The following is a 21,268-nucleotide window of genomic DNA, read 5'->3' on the forward strand; positions in this document are numbered from 1 at the left end:
GTAGTTGATTCTAAAAACAGACAAGTACGGCTCAGAAAAACGGCTGCAAACAAATAACCATTGATGTGAATGGAAATGAACAAAATGTTGTTCGCTTTCTGCGATTATTATTGACATGTTTTATAAGACATGTTACATCTCGTGTTATACACAGCAGGAGGCGACAGCACACGTCTTATCACACAGGAAGAGGAAATACATCAGAAAGGGAAACGGGAAGAGGAAGAGCAGCCATGTCATACAGGAAATACAGGAAGTGACATCATCACAGGAGGTAACGTATATCCAGTGTGCGGGGACCCCAGAAATATGATGAGACTGACGTATCAGGGCTGATACATAGTAATGTTATGTTATGTTATTATATATCATTACGTGTGTGTTTAGGCTGTGCTTATATATGTTAGTAGGTCGGACCAGAAGGATCGCGTGTTCTGTATACAAGCTCAGATAAGAAGAACATGGATCAGCACAACAACACCAGCGCTCCTGGGACTGCGCTCCAACCACACAGCATTTCATCCGGAGGATCGACTGTTCCGTAATCCAAAACGTGGCTTCTCGGGTTCTATTCCTACAATGGAGGAAAAAGTCAATTACATATTTTCAGTAATTATTGTTACAATATCTCCATTAAGGAAATCTCATGTATGGAATATTTTTTTGTATCACCTTAACTTCTGGTTACACCTGAAATGCCCTATAAGGGTATTTAGATATCATAGAGGGGGGTATCACGCTGGAGACCCTCTCTATGACCCAAATGGAAGCTCTGCGCCACCTCTGTCCAGAGGCTGTGTGTGGTATTGCAGCTTTTCTGTATTGAAATGTATAGGGCTAAGCTGTCCACACATCGCACATCACCTGTGGACAGGTGTGGCTCTGTTTTTGGAAGACAGCAGCTCTATTTTTCTAATTATGTACAACCCCTTTAATTACATAATCTCTTTAGAGGGTTTTCTCCATCTCAGACGTTTATGTGATATCCACCTATGCGCATGCACGCAGCTCTCTCCGTTCTGTACTATGGGAGTTACGCAAATAGTTCAACAGCGCTCAGCTGTTTCCGAAACTTCCATAGAACAGAATAGAGAGAGGGACGTGCGAGGCCTTTACCAAGTCATTCTCCACCTGGAATCAGCAGCCATTAGACGGGACAGGGATCTGGGAACAAAGCAGGACAGGGTCAGGGAGAGACCTCCGTTTTCCACATCGGTGTGAGTCCCAGAGAAATAGTAAGATGGGAGTACCCCTTTAAATAAAACTTCTTGGTGATGATCCATTTTCTTAAGGTGTTTAATTAAACTATGGACAGTGAGGGAGAAGAACCCGCACCCAAAATATCTATACTGGAGTGACATGCGTGTTACTAACGCTGTATACAAGCTCCCCCCGTATAACAGACAGGGCCCTCACTGAGACTTTGTAGGGGCTCCTAGAGACAAATATATATTGATGTACAGACATTTTCCCCCCCGTTATTGTGCAGCGAGACCTCCCCACATATAACAGGCAGGACCCTCACTGAGACTTTGTAGGGGCTCCTAGAGACAAATATATATTGATGTACAGACATTTTCCCCCCCGTTATTGTGCAGCGAGACCTCCCCCCGTATAACAGACAGGGCCCTCACTGAGACTTTGTAGGGGCTCCTAGAGACAAATATATATTGATGTACAGACATTTTCCCCCCCGTTATTGTGCAGCGAGACCTCCCCCCGTATAACAGACAGGGCCCTCACTGAGACTTTGTAGGGGCTCCTAGAGACAAATATATATTGATGTACAGACATTTTCCCCTCCGTTATTGTGCAGCGAGACCTCCCCACATATAGCAGGCAGGACCCTCACTGAGACTTTGTAGGGGCTCCTAGAGACAAATATATATTGATGTACAGACATTCCCCCCCCCCCCCCGTTATTGTGCAGCGAGACCTCCCCACATATAACAGGCAGGACCCTCACTGACCCCCTGGACAGACACATAGGCCTGAATATATTTATATCTTTATATTTTCCATTATTCACCTGCAGGAAATGTTATTATTAGAAATGGGGAGAAATACTTTGTGTTTTTTTAGTTTCTGATGTTATTTTTGTTACTTCTCAGGTATAAGGAGAAAAGTATCCGGCACAGACAAGATGAGACGTGGATGAAGATGTGCGGAGGACTGTACCCCACCGGGAAAGAGCGGGCTGTCACTGGTATTACCATGGGGCAGATTTACTAAGGCCTCATGCACACGACCGTAGTGAGGTGCATTGACCGTGACTTACGGCTCGTACGTCCGCGGAGTGTCACCCACGGCCGCCCACAAATCGCGGGCCGTGCATATGACCGCGTGCATTATTTTCTATGAGCCTGTACCGCAAAACACGACCGTAATAAGACATGTCCGTTGTTTTTGCGGTCCCGGTTCCTGGGCAATGCACGGACCGTGGAAACCAAGGTCGTGTGCATGGGCCCATTGAAATGAATGGGGCCGCAATTCACCTGCAGATTTGCGGGTGAATTGCGACCGCAAAAATAAGTTAGTGTGCATGGGGCCTAAAACTATCTGAGTTTTACACAGTGTAAACTGATACAAGGAAGTCAGAAACTGCGCCAAATTTATCACAGTGGTGCACGATGTATGATAGATTTCACTAGACATGTTAGACACTTTTCTCTTCCTTATACCACCTCTTGGTTGGCTTAGTTTAAGACACGCCCATTTATTCTAGGCCACGCCCCTTGTCAAGCACGCCGCAAAATGTGTCTAAAACGATTAATAAATATGGCGCACAACATGTACGCCATAATTCTGGCTCAATTTGAATAGTAAATCTGCCCTACTATGAATGGAATATAAATTTGGGGTTAGTATTCAGGGCATATTCCCTATTTAAATAATTGATAAGAGTCGGGAATCCTTCAGCTTAGTCCATTCTCTCTACTATCAGTCAGTACAGGGAGTAGTAGTACATAGAAAACATTACATGGTCACCATGTCAGCTTTATTCTGCCTGCACTGACAGCACAAAGTCTTCATGGTGACTGCAGGACTGGAAGTCAAGGACCACCTCTATGATGTCCGCGGGACCTAATAGGGATATGGCGCTTTTTCCATTTAAGAATTTGTCAATGAGCTGATAATCCCGGTGCCAATTCTGGCTGCAAGTAATATATAAAGGGGCACACCTACCTCAAGTACTGGCACAGTATAAGGTCATCAGGGTGACTGCAGGACTGGAATTAACGCTCTTTTATGAAAAGGGTGTTTTGCAATGTTCGGCACATGGCAGCTTTGTGTATATAGTAGTATATAGACCCTACTGCACTGATTCTTCATACTATACACTAATATAGCATAGTTGACAATATTTGGCATTTCTTTCTAGGGACACTTTGGTTTCAGATGGATTGAGACAGGACTTGACAGGGCCTACCTTTGACAGAACGTGGTTCATTGGGCATGGCTTGTCATGGGGTTAGTGAGAATACGCTTTGTGTACCAGATATTCCCTGTATTCTGTCCTCACTATAAAAACCTTGCAGTAAGGACAGTATAGAGGGAGGGTATCGCCTGCAGAAGTGATCTAAGTAAGTATGGCACGTGACCACTGTGGCCAGTGATTGACTAGTGTGATCATGTGCCGATACGGGACATCACTGGTCCAGCCTATGTAAACAGGCCGGCAGCGGATTGTGAACCGCCGGCACTGGAGCCGCAGAGAATTAGAAGGTGGGTATTTGCTAAATGGTGCAATTTTCAGTTTGAATTACAATTTTTATAAAGCCTGGAAAACCCCTTTAATACCAAACACTAAAATGTATTCAGACCCCGGACAAATCCCCTTTATGTACTTCCCGCTCCTTCAGCAGCTCTGGGTCCCATTCGGCTCCGGACCCCACCTCTGCTGGCTGAGCCAGGAGCTGTTAGTGATATTGGCCTTTACATATTGGAGTAATCCAATAGATAACAGCTAATTTTTTAAATAAAATCCTGCAATGTAGTTTGGGTGGGCACTGCGCCTTTGATTGCATGACAAATTTTTCTTGGAGTTCCCCTTTAAAAATTGGTAAGCGGCGGGTAACACAAATACTTCACACGGGGACAGTAAAGTAAAGCCCATTTTATTTTGACTGTATTTCTGGACCGGACAGGTCCGGGACTAAACTTGACTGGTCCCTTTGTCAGGTTAAGACCAGATAAAGGGACCAGTCGTGCCAGAAACGCGTATTTAAATAAAATTCTACCATCGCTTGGCGCCCTATCTGTCCCCGTTTTGAAACCTTTGTGTTAACCGCATCTTAGTTGAGCAGATTTACTTGTGAATTTTGTATCTTAGTTGAACATAGAACGCACTATCTACCTACCTGGCAGACAAAGGGTCTTGGTGTGGGTCACGGGGAATATCTTCAAGAGAGCAACTCTTCACTAGGACATTTTATTTATTCTTGTTTCAGAACTGAAGGGAATGTACCGTACAACATCAGCAGGAGGAAGCCCTGGTGTCGAGAACGTCAGCCATGGAAAGGGATGTGCCAGATCAAGGTCTCTACGCTAAAGAGGCAGCAGATATGAACCACTAATGTCCATCTAAGAATGCCGGAACGTCATCCGTCCACACCTCCTCCTTCCCATCCCCCACTGTCCAGAAGGGGTTTTTAACCCCTTCCCTCTTTAGCCACTTTTGACCTTCCTGACAGAGCCTCATTTTTCAAATCTGACATGTGTCACTTTATGTGGTAATAACTCCGGAATGTTTTCACCTATCCAAGCGATTCTGAGATTATTTTCTCGTGACACATTGGACTTTATGATACTGGCAAAATTTGCTTGATATGTTCAGTATTTAATTGTGAAAAACACCAAAAATTAGCGAAAAATTGCAAAAATTAGCATTTTTCTCAATTTAAATGTATCTGCTTGTAAGACAGGCAGTTATACCACACAAAATTGTTGCTAATTAACATCACCCATATGTCTACTTTAGATTGGCATCGTTTTTTGAACATCCTTTTATTTTTCTATGACATCACAAGGCTTAGATCTTTAGCAGCAATTTCTCACATTTTCAAGAAAATTTCAAAAGGCTATTTTTACAGGGACCAGTTCAGTTGTGAAGTGGTTTTGAGGGCCTTATATATTAGAAACCCCAAAAAAGTCACCCCATTTTAAAAACTTCACCCCTCAAAGTATTCAAAACAGCATTTAGAAAATGTCTTAACCCTTTACACATTTCACAGGAATTAAAGCAAAGTAGAGGTGAAATTTACAAATTTCATATTTTTCTGCAGAAATACATTTTTAATACAATTTTTTTTATAAAACAGAAGGTTTTACCAGAGAAATGCAACTCAATATTTGTTGCCCAGTTTCTGCAGTTTTAGGAAATATCCCACATGTGGCCGTAGCGTGCTACTGGACTGAAGCACCGGCCTCAGAATCAAAGGAGCACCTAGTGGATTTTGGGGCCTTATTTTTGTTAGAATATATTTTAGGCACCATGTCAGGTTTGAAGGGCTCTTGCGGTGCCAAAACAGTCAAAATCAACCAAAAGTGACCCCATCTGGGAAGCTAGACACCTCAAGGAAATTATCTAGGGGTGTAGTGAGCATTTTGACCGCACAGGTTTTTTACAGAAATTATTGGAAGTAGGCCGTGAAAATTAAAATCAACATTTCTTCAAAGAAAATGTAGGTTTAGCGATTTTTTTCTCATTTCCACAAGGACTAAAGGAGAAAAAGCACCGCAAAATTTGTAAAGCAATTTCTCCCGAGTAAAACAATACCTCACATGTGGTAATAAACGGTTGTTTGGAGACACGGCGTGGCTGAGAAGGGAAAGAGCGCTATTTGGCTTTTGGAGTTCACATTTAGCAGGAATGGTTTGCGGAGGCCATGTCACATTTACAAAGCCCCTGAGGGGACGAAACAGTGGAAACCCCAAACAAGTGACCCCATTTTGGAAACTATACCCCTTGAGGAAATTATCTAGGGGTATAGTGAGCATTTTGACCCCACAGGTTTTTTGCAGAAATTTTTGCAAGTAGGCTGTGAAAATGAAAATCTACATTTTTTTCAAATAAAATGTAGGTTTAGCTAATTTTTTTTTTCATTTCCACAAGGACTAAAGGAGAAAAAGCACCATAAAATTTGTAAATAAATTTCTCCCGAGTAAAACAATACCCCACATGTGGTAATAACCGGCTGTTTGGACACACGGCAGGGCTTAGAAGGGAAAGAGCGCTATTTGGCTTTTGGAGATCACATTTAGCAGGAATGGTTTGCAGAGGCCATGTCACATTTGCAAAGCTCCTGAGGGGACAAAACAATGAAAACGCCCAAAAAGTGACTCCATTTAGGAAACTACACCTCTTGAGGAATTCATCTAGCGGTGTAGTGAGCATTTTGACCCCACAGATGTTTCATAGAATTTATTAGAATTAGGCAGTGAAAATAAAAACAGTCCTTTTTCTTCAATAAGACGTAGCTTTAGCGCAAATTTTTTCATTTTCTCAACAAATAAAGGAAAAAAAGAACCCAACATTTGTAAAGCTATTTCTCCCGAGTACGGCAATACCCCATATGTGGTCATAAACTGCTGTTTGGGCAAACCGCAGGGCTCAGATGGGAAGGACCGCCATTTGGAGTGCAGATGTTGCTGGATTGGTTTCTGGGCACCTGTGGGCCCAAAACAGTGGAAATCCCCCAGAAGTGACCCCATTTTGGAAACTACACCCCTCAATGCATTTACCAAGGGGTGTAGTAAGCATTTTAACCCTGCAGGTGTTTTGTAGAAATTAGTGTGCGCTCAATGTTGCAGAGTGAAAATGGGATTTTTTTCCATAGATATGCCAATATGTGGTGCCCGGCTTGTGCCACCATAACAAGACAGCCCTCTAATTATTATGCGGTGTTTCCCGGTTTTAGAAACACCCTACATGTGGCCCTAATCTTTTGTCTGGACATATGACAGGGCTCAGAAGTGAAGAGTACCATGCGGAGTGGAGGCCTAATTTGGCGATTTACAAAGTATTGGTTCACAACTGCAGAGGCTCAGATGTGAAATAATAAAAAGAAACCCCTGATAAGTGACCCCCACTATGGATCTGCACCCCTCAAGGCATTTATTAAGGGGTGTAGTGAGCATTTTCAACCCACAGGTCTTTTCCATAAATGAATGCGCTGTGGATGGTGCAAATTAAAAATTTATATTTTTCCCTAGATATGCCATTCAGTGGCAAATATGTCATGCCCAGCTTATGACGCTGGAGACACACACCCCAAAAATTGCTAAAAGGGTTCTCCCGGGTATGACGATGCCATATATGTTGAAGGAAACTGCTGTTTGGGGACGCTGTAGGGTTCAGGGCCGAGGAAGCACCATTTGGCTTTTGGAGAGCGGATTTTGCTTGGTACTATATTTGTTTGAGTATTGCTGGTGTTTTATAATGTGGGGGTACATGTAAGCGGGGCGGAGTATTTAAGGGGCATAGTCAGGTGGTATAAAAAAATAAAAATGATCCATAGATGTGTGTTACGCTGTGAAGCAATCCTTTCTGCACAGGCCTGTGTCGCACTGATAAATGGTGTCATTTCTTATCCCCCTTTTGGTCCACACTCCGCATATTTGCAGTTTGGGGAATTTTGCTGGGAAAGTATTATCCTGGTATAATACGGGCACCGTCGCTTCCAGCGGATATGTTTGGGCCCTCCCCTTCCTGGTTCCCTAATTTTAGGTCCTTGATAAATCGCCTCTTGAAACAGAAGAAATGTTCCCCTCGGGCACAACTGCATATTTTTTTATTTCCTGACTTATTGGAGCCATAACTAATTTTATTTTTCATAGACGTAGCGGTATGAGGGCTGGTTTGTTGCGGGACGAGCTGTAGTTATTATTGGTACCATTTTGGGGTACATGCGACTTTTTGATCACCTTTTATCCTATTTTTTGGGATGCCAGGTAAACAAAAAAACGCAATTCTGGCACAGCTTTTTTAGTTTTTTTTATACAGCGTTCACCATGCGTTATAAATTACATGTTAACTTTATTCATCGGGTCAGTACGATTCCGGCGATACCTAATTTATAGAACTTTTTTATGTTTTACAACTTTTTGCACAATAAAATTACTTTTGTAAAAAGAATGTATTTTTCTGTCGCCAAGTTGTGAGAACCATAACTTTTTTACTTTTTTTGTCGACGGAGCTGTATGAGGGCTTGTTTTTTGCGAGACGAGCTATAGTTTTTATAGGTACCATTTTTGGATACGTGCGACTTTTTGATCACTTTTTATTGTAATATTTGTAGGGCAAAGTGACCAAAAAACAGAAACTCTGGTAACGTTTTTTACGTTTTTTTTTTACGCTGTTCACCGCGTGCAATAAATAATATAATATTTTGATACCTCCGGTCGTGGCGATACCAAATACATATGGTTTATTATTATTTTTCAATAATAAAGGACTTGATAAGAGTAAAAGGGGGGTTGTGTTTTATTTGATTACTTGAAACTTTTATTTTTTGCACTTTTTTTTACACTTTTTTATACTTTTTTTACACTTTTTCTCAAGTCCCACTAGGGGACTTGAAGGTCCAACGGTCAGATTTTTTTTTTTCTAATACATTGCACTACCTATGTAGTGCAATGTATTAGATCTGTCAGTCATTCACTGACAGCAAGCCGTTTAGGCTTCGCCTCCCGGCGGGGCCTAAATCGGCTTCCGTAATGGCAGAGCAGGAGACCATTGTGTCTCCTGTTGCCATAACAGCAGTCGCCAGTCCCGATTGCCTGTCAGGGCTGGCGATCTGCTAGTAACCGCTACGATGCAGCAATCGCTTTCGATTGCTGCATCGAAGGGGTTAATGGCAGGGATCGGAGCTAGCTCCGGTTCCTGCCGTTACAGGTGGATGTCAGCTGTACAGTACAGCTGAGCTCCACCGCTGATGACGCCGGATCAGCTCCTGACCCGGCGCCATCTTGCCGGCAGCTACGGAAGCCGATCAGGCTCCGCCGCCGGGCGGATCTTGACCGGCTTCGGTGCTAGGCAGACCGGGAGGCCAGTATTAGGCCTCCGGTTGCCATTGCAGCCACCGGAACCCCGGCAATTTCATTGCTGGGGCTCCGATGAGCTGCAAACACCTTAAGTGCAGCGATCGCGTTTGAGCGCTGCACTTAAGGGGTTAATGGCGGGGATCGAAGCTAATTTCGGTCCCCGCCGTTACAGCCGGATGTCAGCAGTAAGATACAGCTGAGATCCGGTGATGATGGCACCGGCTCAGCTTCTGAGCCGGTGCCAAACGTTTGACGTACATGTACGGCATTTTGCGGGAAGTCAATGCTTTCCATGACGTACATGTACGTCAAATGTCGGGAAGGGGTTAAGATCCATCCAATTAAAAGACAACTGTCCAGAAGTCTTTGGAAATGAAGCCTTGTACATGATTCGCAGCGCTGCGGTGAAGTACAATGGTTTTGGGTGTTTAATGGCAAGTCTCTTCAGATGCCCGGCAATGGACTTCCTCCCCTCGTCCTGTTTGGTAGGGTCTCTGCACTCCCTTTCCTGTAGAACAGCTGCCCCTACAGATTCCCAAGGCCATCCATATTTTTTTCCTGTCTGGCTGATAGCAACACATGTCAATAAAAACATACCTCAATGTATTTATTGTATTTCTAATAAAAATGGATAGACAAATACATAAAAATAATTTGTTTTAATTCCAAAGAACTTTCATAAAATCTATATTATACCTGTGTAATCAATTGTGGACATGGTCACTGATTCATTGAAGAATGAGTAGGCTGGGTAACCCGTGGAGTAACATCCAAACAAGAAAGACATCTTCCTGCTACAAAAACAGAGGTCATAATCAGGACGAACGTACACCACCATACAACAAAGTCCAGCAAAGAAATCCCCCAGCCTGAGACATACTGTACTCCGTGTCAGAAGAACAAGAAGCTACAAAAAGAGAGACAACTGCATCCAGTCGATGTTCTTATCAACCAAGAGGTTTAAAAGGTGAGAAGACTAATTGACATTTTTTTTCAAGGTATTACTCTAGGGAGCGCTCCTGTTATCATCTTTTTCTCACACTGTATTTTCCTAAGGTACTGTATACATTTCACTCATTAATGCTGACCTAGCCAAGTGAGCACACAACAAACTAAGCCTGCACACCCAAATAGAGTACCAACCATCTACACATCATGCCAATAAAGGAGTATTGCCTTTGCACAGTGCTCCAAGGGGAGCACAATACAACTTCAATACTGCAAATACCTAACCTGAACGTCACATCTGCACCTTCCTCTTCTTCTCTTTTGAAGATGTTAGTGTACAGAGTAGTAGGGGAATTGACCAGACATGATGTGCTGCCTCGTGGATATGTCCTATATGGTCAGCCGCCATTCCGAACGAAGCGCCAACTACTGGATGTACCAGCAACCAGAATGGCACAGTGCCTGATGAAGGTCATGTAATGACCGAAGCGTCGCACTAAGCCTCTGTCATCTACAACCACTTGAAAAAAATCAAGATTTCTTCTTTAAACTTCAGCTTTGTGTGTCAAATACTTATTTTGACTACGATTGGGTTGAGACCCTATTCGTGCACCTACATCGTCTAGTGCGTTCTGAACTATTACTTATCTGGCACAGACCATCCTGGAGCTGAATGTCTCTGAGGCTGCTCTTTCAAAGTTGCTAATGTAACTCATCTGGGCTCCATAGACCCAACCTTTATATATGACTCCTAGAGAAATGGGTTAGTGAAAGAAAAAGGTAGAATTCAGATCCTGGAGGCCATTGAGGATGTCAACCTTTGGAGCTTGATTGGCACCTACGCCATATTTTCAGAGTAATCCATCAGATGTCTCAAGAAGAACATTTTATGAGGAAAGGACAATGTTGATGAGATTGCAGGTCCTCCTGTTTCTAACTCACATAATTATTACCCAGTATCCAGGTAAATAGTGCATACAAAGTCCAGAAAAATAACCAGGCGACTGTCCAGATAAACATTGGATACCGCGCCCAGAAATGGTGCATTGTGCCCCGATAAATATTTCCTTAAAAGGAATGTCCGAGAAATGAAACTAGTTGCATGGAATGTTTTGAAATGAAAAAAACAGCCATTACTCACCTGTTAAATCCCCTGCACCCATGATCTGGTGGTCAACCCGATGGGTTGATTGAAGAGACTACCCTACGTGGATAGACAACCGCTACAAAATTCTCACCCAAAAATTAAGATATGGAATAGGTCACCCCTTTCTATGTCAGATCGAATAGCCGTAATTAAAATGATAGTATTACCCCAGTTGTTGTATCCACTGATTAACAGTCCCATATGGATAGGAGAAAAGACGTTTAAATGCATAGAAAGCTTAACCCCTTCCCGACATTTGTCGTAAATATACGACATGGAAAGCCAGTGCTTCCCGCAAAATGTCATATACTTACGCCAAATGTTTGGCACCGGCTCAGAAGCTGAGTCGGTGTCATCATCGCCGGATCTCAGCTGTATCTGACAGCTGACATCCGGCTGTAATGGCGGGGACCAAAATTAGCTTCGATCCCCACCATTAACCCCTTCAATGCAGCGTTCAAACCTGATCGCTACATTTAAGCTGTTTGCAGCTCATCGGAACCACAGCAATGAAATTGCCGGGATTCCGGTGGCTGCAATAGCAACCGGAGGCCTAATACTGGCCTCCCAGTCTGCTTAGCACGGAAGCCGGTCAAGATCCGCCCAGCGGCGGAGCCTGATCGGCTTCCGTAGCCGCCGGCAAGATGGCGCCGACTCAGGAGCTGATCCAGCGTCATCAGCGGTGGAGGTCAGCTGTATATTACAGCTGACATCCACATGAAATGGTAGGATCCGATCCCTGCCAGTAACCCCTTTGATGCAGCAATCGAAAGCGATTTCTGCATCTTAGCGGTTGCTAGCAGATCGCCAGCCCTGACAGCCAATCAGGACTTGCGATTGCTGCTATGGCAACAGGAGACACAATGGCCTCCTGCTAGCCATTACGGAAGCTGATTAGGCTTGCTGTCAGTGAATAACTGACAGATCTAATACATTGCAATGTATTAGAAAAAAACTAAAGCTGACAGTTGGACCGTCAAGTCCCCTAGTGGGACTTGAGAAAAAGTGTATAAAAAAGTGTAAAAAAAAAAGTGAAAAAAATAAAAGTATGAAAACAATAAAAGTTTCAAGTAATAAAATAAAACACAATCGCCCTTTTTCACTTATCAAGTCCTTTTTTATTGAAAAATAATAATAAACCATATGTATTTGGTATCGCCGGGACTGTAACGACCTTAGGTATCAAAATATTATATTATTTATTGCACACGATGAACAACGTAAAAAAAAAACGTAAAAAACTTTACCAGAGTTTCTGTTTTTTGGTCACTTTGCCCTACAAATATTGGAATAAAAAGTGATCAAAAAGTCGCACGTATCCAAAAATGGTACCTATAAAAACTATAGCTCGTCTCGCAAAAAACAAGCCCTCATACAGCTCCGTCGACAAAAAAAGTAAAAAAGTTATGGTTCTCACAACTTGGCGACAGAAAAAATACATTCTTTTTACAAAAGTAATTTTATTGTGCAAAAAGTTGTAAAACATAAAAAAGTTCTGTAAATTAGGTATCGCCGGAATCGTACGGACCCGCAGAATAAAGTTAACATGTAATTTATAATGCTTGGTGAACGCTGTATAAAAAAAACTAAAAAAAAACTATGCCAGAATTGTATTTTTTTGTTTACCTGGCCTCCCAAAAACTAGGATAAGAGGTGATCAAAAAGTTGCATGCACCCCAAAATGGTACCAATAATAACTACAGCTCATCCAGAAAAAAACCAGCCCTCATACCGCTACGTCTATGAAAAAATAAAATTAGTTATGGCTCCAATAAGTCAGGAAAGAAAAAATATGCAGTTGTGCCCGAGGGGAACATTTCTTCTGTTTCAAGAGGCGATTTATCAGGATCTAAAATTAGGGAACCAGGAAGGGGAGGGCCCAAACATATCTGCTTGACTTAAGGTATGTTTGATGCTTCCGCTATCTACGACCTTACACCCCAAACCCCAATAAGAGACCACACATGAATTTTGGTGTAAAGGCCACAGCAGCCATTTATTAAACACACACCTTTTTTCTGAAAAAGAGCATAACCATAAAACACATCATAACTCCATGATAACATTCTGCTCTATTTCCCAACTCCAGATAAAGGATCCTTGAAGGCACTTCAATCATTAAACTCCATCGTTTCCTTATTAGGTCTGGACCTCTTACCCTACAGCCGTTCTGCACCTGACCCGAGGGCACCAACCATGTCCAAGACCTCTCTCTCCCTTCCTGGGGACCCTGCCCATCAGGAATATATATGAGCTGGGTAACCACTCCCCAGCCCCTCCAATACTATCCCGGGTTAAACGCCCCGAGTTCTCTTGCAACAATCTCCATTGTTGCTTCTCCTTCTTACCATTACGTGCCTCCAAAGACCCCTCCTCCTACCGCCATCGCTACTGTGACAAAACAAAACCCCAACCGACAAATTCCCATAAACAGGAGAAAAATACTGGGAGGGCGGGCGGGACAAAACTTTCTCCTGTTGTCCAGCGGGAAAGAGGGCTGCCTCTTCCCCGCATGGACTTATATACTTTATTCTCCACCCACCACATATAGATACATTTTTTCCCCATGCCCCTTTCACATAACCCTCCAATCCCTATAAATATAGCCTAAAACATAATACCTAGAACATAATAGCCTAGAACTCCCAAACACCTAGTCATGCGCTTCCTTCATTACGGCTGCGCCTACATTACGCTGGGCTTACTTGACTTAAGGTATGTTTGATGCTTCCGCTATCTACGACCTTACACCCCAAACCCCAATAAGAGACCACACATGAATTTTGGTGTAAAGGCCACAGCAGCCATTTATTAAACACACCTTTTTTCTGAAAAAGAGCATAACCATAAAACACATCATAACTCCATGATAACATCCTGCTCTATTTCCCAACTCCAGATAAAGGATCCTTGAAGGCACTTCAATCATTAAACTCCATCGTTTCCTTATTAGGTCTGGACCTCTTACCCTACAGCCGTTCTGCACCTGACCCGAGGGCACCAACCATGTCCAAGACCTCTCTCTCCCTTCCTGGGGACCCTGCCCATCAGGAATATATATGAGCTGGGTAACCACTCCCCAGCCCCTCCAATACTATCCCGGGTTAAACGCCCCGAGTTCTCTTGCAACAATCTCCATTGTTGCTTCTCCTTCTTACCATTACGTGCCTCCAAAGACCCCTCCTCCTACCGCCACGACAATCATGTGTGACCCCTTACACATGATTGTCCCTCCACAACTGCAGGGCTTTTTCCATGCCCTCCTTGATGTCCAGGGTCCACATATCAAGACCCACCTCGTTTAAGTGAACACCATGCGCACTGAGGAAACCTACCTCTCTACCCTCCAACTCCTTATGCTGCACCACAACACCGCCATTGCGTGCCACAAACCTGCCAACTACCTTGTTGACCTTTGCTCGCGCTTTATTTAAGCTATGTACGGAACGTGCCTGCCGCCACACCTTGCTAGCCACAATATCCGACCATACAATCACCACTCCTGGGAACGCCGACCACAACCGCAAAAGGTCAATCTTCACATCCCTCACTAAATCCCTGGACGACCGAATGCCCAAATCATTGCCGCCAAGGTGCACCACTAAGATATCCGGCGCCCTGTCCAAACCTGCATAAAATTGTACCTCTGGCAACAGCCTACACCACAGCATGCCCCGCAGGCCCAACCATCTGACCTGCACCTCTGCGTGATCCATGCCCAACTGTCGTCCGGCCGGACGAACATCTGCACGCACACCTCCCCAGTGCACGTAGGAGTGCCCCATGATCCAAATCAAGCAGGGACCTGCACCTAAAACAACACAAAACAACAACGTAACTACTCCATATCCACCTCCAGCACATCTTATCACCACCGCCTCAAAGCAAGTGAGGCCGCACATACAACCTATATCGGTCTGACTCCCACCTACCGATCTTCTTAACCATCGCCGGGGATAAACCCCACCGAGCTGCTTCCGTAGCTGTGCCAATTCTAAAGGAATGAGAGCTAAAACCTGCTCCACCTCTGCCAGACAACAGGATACATTTTTTGAACACCTGTGAAAACTGGAATTTTGACAGAGACAGCCCGTCTGCATGAACCAACAAGCGCACCACAAAACCTCTCCCCTCCTGATCTGTCTTAGATCTACGAAGCAAACAAGAAAGGCAGGAGCCATCCAAATCCACATCAGCGTACAATAAACCCCCTGCCACACTCTTACTGGCCGACACCAACTCCGATATCCGGAACGCCCCAAAGAAAGCCAAAGAAAAGGCCAGTGTAAATAGCCGCACTTCAAATGCTGAAACACAAACCTCCCTCAACAAATCACAAATCGCTACCAACAGCTCAAATGACACCGGCTTCCTGAGATCCCTAACTGCGGAACCCCTCCTGAAACCCTTCATTGCCTGCCGAACCAGAAAGGACTTAGTCACGTCCTCCTCACCTTTCTTCTTAAACCAAAAAGCCAAGGCCGACAAACTCCGAGCAACCGTTGCTGCAGACGCCCCTTCACTGTACGCCTTTCCTATATAATACAACAAACACGCCTGCCGATCTGCAATACCTGCCTGCGCATTTTCCAACAACGCCTCCCATACCTGCCACACCGCACTGTACCTCTGCCACGTTACCGCACTAACCGACCTTTCCACAAGCGACATCGCCATTGTCACACCACCTTCCACAGATGCTCTGGACACGGCAGGCCATGAGACTCTGCCCCCGGCGCCAGCAGACGAAACCTGTCCCACTGTTGACGAGAAAGGGAATCAGCCACAGAATTCAGCACCCCAGGAATATGCACTGCGATAAAATGCGCATTCAACATCAGACCTCTCAAAACTAAATGTCGCAATAGTCGCACGACTGGCGGAGAATTAGCCGTCTGCGCATTAACAGCCTGAACCACACCCAGATTGTCACATACGAAACGCACTCTCCGGTCCCGCAGACAATCCCCCCACAACTCCGCCGCCACCACAATCGGGAACAATTCCAGCAGAGCCAAGTTACGGACAAAACCACATTCATGCCATGTATCAGGCCAAACTCCTGCACACCACTGCCCCTGGAAATAAGCCCCAAATCCACAAGCACCTGATGCATCAGTAAACAGCTCCAAGTCCACACTAGACACCGGCTGATACATGAGCACCGACCGCCCATTGTAGGTCTGCAAAAACTCCCCCCACACCAACAAATCAGCTTTCAACTCCGCCGACAACCTAATGAAATGATGAGAGGAATGCACCCCTGCGGTAGCACTCGCCAATCGCCTGCAAAACACCCGCCCCATGGGCATAATCCTACAAGCAAAATTCAAATGCCCCAACAAGGATTGTAAGTCCCGCAACTGTATTTTCTTCCTGCGCAGCGCACTCGCCACCAACCCTCTCATCTCCAGCAACTTATCATCAGGCAAGCGACACTCCATATTATCTGAATCAATCATGATTCCCAAAAACTTAATGACCGTCGTGGGTCCCTCAGTTTTTTCAGGCGCCAAAGGTACCCCAAAATCCATTGCCACTCTCTCCATAGTGTGTAGCAATCCTGCACACACATAGGTACCCGGCGGACCGATAAACAGGAAATCATCCAGATAATGCAGGGCAGATTGCACCTGCGCCTCCCGACGGACAACCCCCTCCAAAAACGTGCTAAACATCTCAAAATAAGCGCATGAAATGGAGCAGCCCATCGGGAGGCAACAATCTACAAAATATTCCTCCTGCCAATAACATCCCAGCAAACAAAAACTATCCGGATGCACCGGCAATAAACGAAAAGCGGCCTCAATGTCAGTTTTCGCTAACAGAGAGCCCTTCCCGTACTTGCGAACCCAAACAACCGCCGCATCAAAGTTAGTGTAACTGACCGCGCACAATGCCGGATCAATGCCGTCATTCACCGACTCGCCTTCCGGATAAGACAAGTGATGAATAATGGCGGAATTTATTCGCTTCCTTTTTTGGAACCAAACCTAACGGGGAAACACGCAAATTCTGAACAGGCGGGGAGGAAAACGGCCCCGCCATGCGGCCCAACGCCACCTCCTTCAGCAGCTTATCCGTAACCAGATCAGGCCGCGCCAAAGCAGACGACAAATTACGGACTACCCCATCACGTCCAGCTGACGTACAAGGAATCCGAAAACCTACTGAAAAACCTAACCACAACAACTCCGCCACTTTCTTATTTGGATAGCCCCTTAAAAACGGGAGCATCCTTTCCACCCTCACCGGCGTCGCCCCTCTTCTGCTCAGCATCTCCCTGCCTGCCCTAATGCTTCTTGAAGCATCTGGACAAACCATGGGCGCCTCCGCAACCGGAGCACTCGTGCTTATATCTACAGTCTGGGCCGAACTTGCAATGCCCCTCGTTGTACTGCCAGCAACACCCCTTTCCTGAGGATCCTGACCGACCCGCTGCTGACCCCTGACCGCCGGCCGTATCCCGAAAGGGCTGCTGCCCCTGTTTTGGCGCAGACATCAGCCGCATCCACAAACTGATATCTTTGTGGTCCCATCGCAATGACGGGCGCACCGACTTCCGTTGACGAAACTGTTCGTCATACCGCAACCAAGCGTTACCGCCGTATACACGATACGCCTCCCCTACCGAATCCATATAACAAAATAACGCCGAACAGTTCTCCGGCGCCTTCTCACCCACCACACTAGCCAATATAGCGAAGGCCTGCAGCCAATTCGCAAAAGTCCGAGGAATCAAGCGATACCGCCGCCGCTCCTCCTCCTCCTTCTTACTTTCATCCGGTTTCCACCGGTCCAAATTAAACTTTTCTAATGGCAGCAAAGAAAAAATCTCCACATATTCATCTTTCCAGATCTTTTCCCTAATTTCCACCTTCAAATGCGCCCCCAGCGGGCCCTCAAAGCACACATAAACCTCACCTTTTGCCGCATCCGCCAAACGCACATCCTCCACCACTTTCTTAACTGTACTATCCGCCGCATCCACCGCTTTTTCCACCGCCACTACGGCACCCACAACCGGCGCTACGTCACTAACACCCGCAATCCCTGCCGCAGCCGCACCAGAAATCGCCTAGTTAGCAACTGCACTCCCTGCCGCACTAGCAGACGCCTCACTAGCAGCGCCCCATACCCTCGCTGGCGACTGCTCTACGCCTGGCACAGTTCTCATAAAATACTCCTGCATCCCTCTAAACAACAATTGCATCTGTGACATTGACAACATTCCCCCCACATCCCCCCCACACATCCCCGGCACCACATCCGTGGTAAACTCACCCGTACGTCCCTGAGGTGACCTCCCAGCGGACGCGTCCATCACTCCAGATAATCCAGGCGTCGGTCGTGGCGATCCTGGGGAGTGGTGCTCCTGCACCCCACGCTCCCCGTAGCTCCGCACACTTCTTGTTGAGGAAGCTCTAGGCCCAGCGGAACGCGGCCCGTCCACGATCCTGCCACCCGCTGGTGGCGCGACATATCCAGCCACGATCCTGCCACCCGCTGGTGGCGCGACTTCAGCCTGACAGCCCTGCCGATCCAGTCCTTCTGCAGGGCTGTCAAACACAAATCTTCTTGTCGCCGCTTGTCTTGCAGACCGCTGCCCCCCCTCGTCCGGATGGGGGCCGGCGTCACTCACCGAAGCTGCCCGGGTCCTTCCGGTCGCTGTCGCTGTCACACGCCTCCCTGCTCCTGCAGGAGGCGATCTCGCTCCCCATCCAGAGGCCGCTCGCCTCTTCCTACGTGTCGGTCTTGCAGTCCGGAGATCTGTGTGCAGAGCTCTTCCGGCACCTGGAGCATCGGCGCCGGAGAAAGCCGTCACTTCCTGTGATGCGCGCGCATCCGGTCCCGCACGCACATCCGGCCTTGTGCGCGCATCCGGTCTTGCGCGCGCATCCGGTCCCGCCTCCACTTCCGGTGTCGTTGTTTGAGACAGGAGGGAGGAAGATGGCCGCCGCGGCCCCCCCCCTCCTGTCACCTCCGATCTGGCCCGCCTGATGGGATTCCTCCCAGACCTCCGCGGACCGTCGCCAGGGTGTAGCTCCAGACCAGCAGGAGGAGGAGGGTCCCTGGAGGGGCTCCCTCGGCGCCGACCAGACCGAGGTGCCTCTGCAGAAGAAGGCCTCTCCTGAGGCCCGGAACGCCCGCTGCTGCGTCCCTCACTCTCCTCTCCAGCCGCTGGAACCGGAGGGAGAGCCCCGGCAATCAGCGCATCCAGCCATCCCACGCCGTGCTGCATCGCTGCATCCCGGATCCTGGCCATCGTTGACTCCATCGCCGCTTCCATCAGGTAAGTAGAAAATATTTATCTGTATATTTGTCTTTTAACTATAATAACAGGACAAAACTTTCTCCTGTTGTCCAGCGGGAAAGAGGGCTGCCTCTTCCCCGCATGGACTTATATACTTTATTCTCCACCCACCACATATAGATACATTTTTTCCCCATGCCCCTTTCACATAACCCTCCAATCCCTATAAATATAGCCTAAAACATAATACCTAGAACATAATAGCCTAGAACTCCCAAACACCTAGTCATGCGCTTCCTTCATTACGGCTGTGCCTACATTACGCTGGGCTTACTGGAAGCGAGGGTGCCCGTATTATACCAGGACAACACTTCACAGCAAAATTCCCCAAACTGCAAAGGTGCGGAGTGTGGACCAAAAGGGGGATAAGAAAGGACGCCATATATCAGTGCGGAAAGGATTGCTTCACAGCGTAACACACATCTATGGATCATTTTATTGCTTTTTTACCCCATTATTATGCCACCTGACTATGTCCCTGATGTACTCTGCCCAGCTTACATGTACCCCCACATTATAAATGGAAACACCAGCAATAATCAAACAAATCTACTACCAAGCAAAATCCGCTCTCAAAAAGCCAAATGGCGCTCCCTGCACTCTGAACCCTACAATGTGCCCAAACAGCAGTTTACTTCCACATATATGGCATTGTAATACCCGGTAGAATCCTTTTAACAATTTTTCGGGTGTGTGTCTCCAGTGGCATAAGCTGGGCATGACATATTTGTCACTGAAATGGCATATCTAGGGAAAAATATACATTTTTAATTTGCACCATCCGCAGTGCAATCATTTATGGAAAAGACCTGTGGGGTGAAAATGCTCACTACACCCCTTAATAAATGCCTTGAGGGGTGTAGTTTCCAAATGGGGTCATTTTTCAGGGGTTTCTTTTTATTATTCCACATCTGAGCCTCTGCAGTTGTGAACCAATACTTTGTAAATCGACAAATTAGGCCTCAATTTTACATGGTACGCTTTCACTCCTGAGCCTGGTCGAATGTCAGGGCAAAAGATTAGGGCCCCATGTAGGGTGTTTCTAAAACCGGGAAACACTGCACAATAATTAGAGAGCTGTCTTGTTATGGTGGCACAAGCTGGGCACCACATATTGGCATATCTATGGAAAAACTCCCATTTTCACTCTGCAACATCGAGTGCACACTAAATTCTACAAAACACCTGCAGGGTTAAAATGCTTACTACAGGTAAATGCATTGAGGGGTGTAGTTTCCAAAATTGGGTCACTTCCGGGGGGTTTCCGCTGTTTTGGGCCCACAGGCACCCAGAAACCAATCCAGCAACATTTACACTCCAAATGGCGCTCCTTCCCTTCTGAGCCCTGCCGTGTGCCCAAACAGCAGTTTATGACCACATATGGGGTATTGCCATACTCGGGAGAAATTTCTTTACAAATGTTGTGTTCTTTTTTTCCTTTATTTGTTGGGAAAATGAAAATTTTTCGCTAAAGCTACGTCTTATTGAAGAAAAAGGATTGTTTTTATTTTCACTGCCCAATTCTAATAAATTCTATGAAACATCTGTGGGGTCAAAATGCTCACTACACCCCTAGATGAATTCCTCAAGAGGTGTAGTTTCCTAAATGGAGTCACTTTTTGGGCGTTTTCATTGTTTTGTCCCCTCAGGAGCTTTGCAAATGTGACATGGCCTCTGCAAAACATTCCTGCTAAATGTGATCTCCAAAAGCCAAATAGCGCTCTTTCCCTTCTAAGCCCTGCAGTGTGTCCAAACAGCCGGTTATTACCACATGTGGGGTATTTTTTTACTCGGGAGAAATTGCCTTACAAATT

The 21,268-nt window shown here is 46.0% G+C and overlaps 1 long non-coding RNA gene across 1 annotated transcript; it reads left to right on the forward strand.

Moving 5' to 3' along the window:
• The first annotated feature begins 359 nt into the window (after positions 1-359).
• LOC142719277 (uncharacterized) lies at positions 360-4,689 on the forward strand. Its single transcript, XR_012872721.1, has 3 exons — positions 360-609; positions 2,112-2,206; positions 4,452-4,689. It is a non-coding gene; the product is annotated as an uncharacterized LOC142719277 (long non-coding RNA).
• Positions 4,690-21,268: the final 16,579 nt, after the last annotated feature.

Source organism: Rhinoderma darwinii, unplaced genomic scaffold, assembly GCF_050947455.1.
Source record: "Rhinoderma darwinii isolate aRhiDar2 unplaced genomic scaffold, aRhiDar2.hap1 Scaffold_476, whole genome shotgun sequence".
NCBI classification, from domain to species: Eukaryota; Metazoa; Chordata; class Amphibia; order Anura; family Rhinodermatidae; genus Rhinoderma; species Rhinoderma darwinii.